Source organism: Hylobates moloch, unplaced genomic scaffold (genome assembly GCF_009828535.3).
Source record: "Hylobates moloch isolate HMO894 unplaced genomic scaffold, HMol_V3 SCAFFOLD_12, whole genome shotgun sequence".
NCBI classification, from domain to species: Eukaryota; Metazoa; Chordata; class Mammalia; order Primates; family Hylobatidae; genus Hylobates; species Hylobates moloch.
This window is the reverse complement of record NW_026652287.1, coordinates 52,895,851-52,901,850: the sequence shown is the minus strand read 5'-3', so window position 1 is coordinate 52,901,850 and position 6,000 is coordinate 52,895,851. Positions and strand designations below refer to the sequence as shown.

Here is a 6,000-nt window from a genome sequence, read left to right as displayed (position 1 = left end):
AGTAGGGGCTGGTCAGTAAAGGTCTGGTCACTAAGGACCTGGTCAGTTGGAACCTCATCAGTGAAGGACCTGGTCAGTGAGGGCCTCATCAGTTGGGCCCAGTCAGTGGGGGCCTGGCAGTGGAAGCCTCATGAGTGTGTCTTGGATAGTGAGGCCTGGTCACTTGAGGCCTTAGAGTGAGACCTAGTCAGTGAGGGTCTGGTCACTGGATACTGAGCTGTGAGGCCTATTCAGTAAAGTCTGGTCAGTAAAAACATGGTCAGTTGGAACCTTGTTAGTTGGTCCCTGTCGGTGGGGCCCTTGTCAGTTGGGCCCAGTCAGTGGAGGTCTCTCTGGTCAGTGGGTTCTTGGTAAGTCAGGCCTCATCTCTTGAGGCCTGGTCAGTGTGGACGTGGTCAGTGGAAGCCTCGGCAGTGGGGCCTTGTCAGTTGGGACAGTTAGTGGGGGTCTGGTGACTTGGGACCTGGTTAGTGGGGGCTTGGTAATTGGGGTCCTGGGTAGTGGGGCCTAGTCAATAAATGACCTAGTCTGGTCATTAAGGGCCTGGTCAGTCAGAATCTCATCAGTTGGAGCCCAGCGAGTGAGGGCTTGGTCAGTGGGCCTTGGTTATTGGGGCCTAGTCTGTGGAGGTCTGGTCAGTGGGGTCCTGGTAACTCAGGGTCTCATCTATGGGGACCTGGTCGGTGGCGACCTGGCCAGTGGGACCTGGTCAACGAAGGTTTTGCCCATTAAACCTAATCATCAGGGCCTGGTCAGCTGAGACATAATCACTGTGGCCTAGTCAGTGGGGGCCTGACAGTGGGGGCCTGTTCCATGGGGACCTTGTCAGCAGCGGCTGCTCAGTGATGGGCCTGGTCACTGGGGCCTAGTCCTTTTGGGCCTGGTCAGTGGAAACACAATCAGTGGGGACCTGATCATGGATGATCTGGTTAGGACTGACCTAGTCAGCGAACACCTTTCAGCAGGTTCTTGTCAGCAGAAACCTGGTCAGAGGGGGCCTGGCCAGTGGGGCCTAGTTCTTAGAGTCTGGCAGTGGGACCTAGTCGGTGAAAACCTGGCCAGAATATCTGGTCATTGGGACTTGGATGTGAGGGCCTAGTCAGTGCGGGGAATAGACATTGGGGGCCTGTTCAAGTGTGGGCCTGTTCAGTCAGGAGGGACGTGGCCCAAGGGGACATGATGACTAGAAGCCCGGACAGTGGAGGCATGACTAGCAAAGACATTATCAGTGAAAGTCTCATTCATGAGGCCTAGTTAGTGGAGTCCGGGCAGTGAGGGCCTTGTCACAAAGACCTAGTCTGTGGGGTCTTGTGCCCGGTCAGTGCGAACCTGGTTTTCAGGAGCTTGGTTAATAGGTAACTGATCGGCGGGGACCTGGTCGGTGCAGCTCTGGCCACTGGCTGACTGATCACTGGACCCAATCAGTGGGGACCTGGCTTGGCTGGGGGGTGGAGCAGCTGCCAGTGGGGCCTGGTCAGTGACAACCTGGTCAGCCGGGGCCTAGTCAGGGGGAGCCCAGTCAGTAAGGCCTGGTCAGTGGGGCCTCATCAGGGGGGACTCTTCAGTGGGGTCCTGATCATCAGGGCCCATTCAGTGAGGGCCAGGTCATGGCAGAGGCCCAGTCCATGGGGCCCTGGTCAGCAGGGGCCTGGTCAGTTGGACCCAGTCATCCCAGGACTGGTCTTCAGGGGCCACTGTGACTTCACGGGCTCCCCTGACTGTGCCAGTCCTCCAGCCTATAGCCAATGGTGTCCTTTATATCTCTCCCAGCACAGGCTCAGGATGTGGGGATGCCCGATGCTGGGAGGAGGCACAGGCAGCAAGAAGGAGAGGAGGAAGGAACTTCCATAGTATGGATGCCTACGAAGTTACAACACATGGTTCCATCGCCATGTTCTCTGTTTATTTCCCACATAATTCTCTATTCTAAACTGGCCTCAGTTGAACACAAAACCATCCTTGTACTACCACAAATAGTTGGCCATGGCTCTTTGATAGCAGTTTTTATTCTGCTGTAGAAATTATCCTTGAACTGGAAAAAGTCCCCAATCCAACATCCAGTCACTCAACACTCTCATCTTTATAAAGAGCTGCTTCCAAATTCTAGATCGATTTTTGGAAAAAAATATATTGCGCTCGTAAAAATTGCTGCATCTGTGATCTCAAATCTCTCCCTCGAATTGGATGGAGATGGTGAATTTCAGCCAAAGTGGCCAAAGAACTCGTGTCCCACGCTCCTGAACGCCATCAGCCCCTGCACCTCCATCATTCCTCCTGCCACGAGTCTCCTGCTCCCCGTGACTTTGGTAAGAGCTCCTCTGTGAACGTGGAGGATGTCTGGGAATTTGATGCGTTGCCACTCGGACAGCAGTAACAGGTCCGAGACAGAATCCAGGTCCTGCCTGGGCCAATCTGGGAAGAGCTTGATGATGGTATCGTAGGCACCTCTGGTGAAGGTGATGGGCTGGTTCAGGCCCACCCAGAAGGCCTGCTGGGCCCACTCCAAAGCCTGGCTGAGGCCACAGGAGGGCTGGCCCCCTGCTGATGCTGCTTCTCAAAGCCCCCCACCTGCTTGCCGTGAACTCCATGCCCTGTGGCTGAGCAGCAGCACCGTCATCCACCTTCTTGAGAAAGCCTATGAAGCTGTCAGTCATGCTCTCCACCTCCTGCAGGTCGAGGGCGGTGGTGGTGGAGTGCTGAGGGTCAGGAACGAGCTGGCACCCACCACGTCACCTTTCTCGCACCACCCACCTCCCATGACCAGGCCATGTATCCAGTGTTCAGCTTCGATACCCACATCCACTCCCCCAAGTGATGCCCACCTTCTCGCTGACCTGCTCTGCTTGGATCAGAGGCAGTTTTCTTATTTTCTTTCCTCAAGAGGTGCTGCGCCATACAGAAGGCCTTCTTGCCTTGTTTCCAGGCCTTCTCTTGGTGCTGCTGAGGCACATCAGGAAGTGCTGGAGGACGTGGCACTGCGCCAGCACTGGGCGGCCGGCCGTGTAGCTCATCCCGCAGATCGTGCTCTTCCTGTGCTTGGAGATGAAGTCCTCCTGGAAGCAGCCCGTGGCCCACTTCTCAGGTAGGTGGGGCACAGACATAGCCAGGAATGTCACCAGACACGCATCCAGCCGGTCCAAGTGCTTGTTGCGCCATGCACTGGGACCTGCCTGTGCACGGTCACCAGCTTGCAGGAGAGGACGATATTCATGCCCTTGAACTTGTTCTACTGAGCGGTGTTGCTGGTAGTGCACTGGAAGGAGTAGGGGTTCTCCTGCCACTTGAGGCCATAGAGCCACAGAGCCACGCACACCTTGTCCCCATCCTTCACAGAGCCCAATGCCTCGCCAAGCACAAGACCTCCCTGCCTGACTTGACAGGTGGGAAAGCGGTTGAGACTGCGCCTCATGGTGGCCAAGCTGTTGCCACCACGGGGGCCCAGGGAGCCACTGAGGACCAGGTGTGAACCGCCACTAGGCTCATCCACCGTCATGGAGTTGCCATCCCACTTGTCGTCCTAGGCATCATCACCATCACTGCCCTGACTGTCCTGGTTGCCACGAAAGAGCTGCTGAGGCCATGGCTGTCGGGCACGCCTGCCGTCTGAAGCCTGCACCGGCTGCTGAAAGGTATTCAGTGGTGGCACGTGCTGCGGCTGTAGCACTGGCTGGAAAGTGTCAGGAAGGGGTCTCAAGGAGGTGGGCAGCATACCGGGCATGGCCTCAAAGCCTCCCGACAGCATGTTGGCAGCGTGGCTGAGATGCTGGGGCCACCATCACCTGCCAGTCCCAGCTTGGAGTCATAGATCACCTGCCCGGCACAGACGAGGCTGAGAAGAGGCCACAGTCACTATAGCCATGGATGCTCTTGAACAGCCCTTGATGTCCTGCTCCCGCACAGGCTTAGCACCTCGTGTTCCTGCAGCAAGTTCTTGCCGGGGTTCTCTGACCTGAAATGGTACAACAACTGGGTGAGGTGTGCCATGTCCCCTGCATGGCCATCCCTGCTGCAACTAAAGGCCCATGGCACCCCTGGTGCCTTCCCCTACCAAGTAGAGCTGGGGTTGAGGCCGGGCCCATCTGGACCTAGGACTTGTGCCCTGGGAGGGGACTGTGTCCAACAAGTCAAATCAGAGGCCATAGGGCATGCTCCTGGCTGGCCAGGGCTGGGAGGACACCACGTTCACCCCTCCCTCTGGCAGCCTGAAAGGGATCAGCTTCCCTGTTGAGAAGGACTTCATAACGCCCAGGAGCCATCTGGGGCTGCAGAGCAACTGGCTGGGAGCTGCCCTGGCTCCTTCCATGCCATGCTAGTCATTGCCCACCAAGAGGGGTCCAATGCAAGTGCCCCCATGCAAGGGACTTATCTCTGGACCTGCCTCTCAGTTTTCACGGGGCCCAGCAGGGCCTAGTGTTGTGGCCAAGATGGGGTTGCAGGGCTGGGCCCCACTGATGGTCCTGGGGCTGTGTAGGGTGGATGTGGAAGGGACAGAGCACAGCATCCCTGTTCAAAATTTTACAAACGGAAGCATGGATCTCTGACAGCCAAGTCTCTGGGCAGCTTCGGGAGGGAGTTCAGAAAATGCATGGGTCCATTCTGAATCCTCAGGATCCCCAGAGAGCAACCTGCTGCCCTGAGCTTTCTGGAAGCTCCTTCGTGCCCCTGGGCCTCAGTCTTGGAGACTGCCAGCCAGGTCAGGGTGGGAGAGGACCAGGGTTGCATTCCGGGGTAAGGGGCTGGCTGCATGGGCCCCTGGAGCTAAGCTGGTAGGCAGCGGCGGGCCAGCCCATCTCCCTTGCAGAGGGGCTATGCTCACAGAGGCCTGGATACCAAGGACTCTCGATCGGGTTTGGCTGAAAAAATAGCAGATGCGAGGGGTCAGCTTCTCCTCCAAGTCCATTAAGTCCTCACAAGGCTGGGCCCCACAGACCTGAGTTTCTGGTGTCCTTGGCATTCCTGCGTGGCTTCTTGAGTCTGACTCTGAGGACACCCCTGCAGGCTGCTGATCACAGAGCAAGGGGTGTGTGGATCCCTCGGGGCACGGGGAGCCGTTGGGGCACCTCATGTCACTCCTGGGGCAGTGGCTTAGGATTCAGGCTGGCTCCAGACTTCCTCCTTCACCTCCTCATCCCAGGGCTGTGCGGCCTGGGTAGCAGCCCTGATTCAGAACCAGGTGGGAGAGGACTTGGCTGTCACCTAGCCCCCTTGCCACCTCACAGGAGACACTGTCTCCACAGTGGGTGAGATGGTCCCAGGCACGGGGCCCCCTTTGCCCTCCAGGACCGTCCACTCCATGCCTGGACTGGACCATTCCCACACCTGGCTGAACTCTTGGATCTGGCTCTGGCCAGGGCTCCTACCCGTGTCCTCTCCCCGAATCCTCTGGGTCAGTGACACTGATTCTCTTGTTCCCCTGGCTCAAGGCTTATTGCCCTGACATCCTTGGAGGGGCACTCTGGAGTGAGCGGCCCCTGCTCCTCTTGGCATCTGTTGATGTTGGGATGGTGGTTCAGGGAGCTCGCACCTCTCAGGTGAGAGGTCCTGGGCATCCTCTCAGGAGGGAGGATGTAAAAAGCATAAGGGGCATTGAGGGGTCTTTCTCTAGCCCCTGCCTGTCTAAGCAGCATGTCCAGTACATATGCGCTCAGCACCTGCCCAGAAGCTGCTTAGTGTAGAGGAGGAAAAGGCAGAAAAAGAGGTGCAGGAGGAAGGGCCAGGTAGTAGGGCTGGTGGGGCTGGGGCCCTCTCCACTATCGGATGCTCCAAAGGATGACTTGGGAGGGGACCTGGTGCTGGAGCCCACCAGGGGGTGGCAGGTCCCAGCACTGGCTCATCAGTTCCCCCACAAAGGCCTCAGAGTGCCTGAGCACTGTGGCATCCTCCAGGGCCCAGGCCTGGGAGAACTGGTCCTGAAAGAACTCCCTCCCACAGGCTGGACTGGGACAGGTTCATGGTCACTCAAGGGACAAGAAGGGCATCAGGCCGGGAGGGGTTCCTGGG

At 57.7% G+C, this 6,000-nt stretch overlaps 1 protein-coding gene and 1 pseudogene across 1 annotated transcript in view; both read left to right on the top strand.

The window, feature by feature from the left end:
* ZNF14 (zinc finger protein 14) overlaps positions 1-6,000 on the top strand; it is a 133,387-nt gene that overhangs the window by 84,403 nt on the left and 42,984 nt on the right. The gene's annotated exons all lie outside the window — the stretch shown is intronic.
* On the top strand, positions 256-5,196 carry LOC116479541 (uncharacterized; annotated as a pseudogene).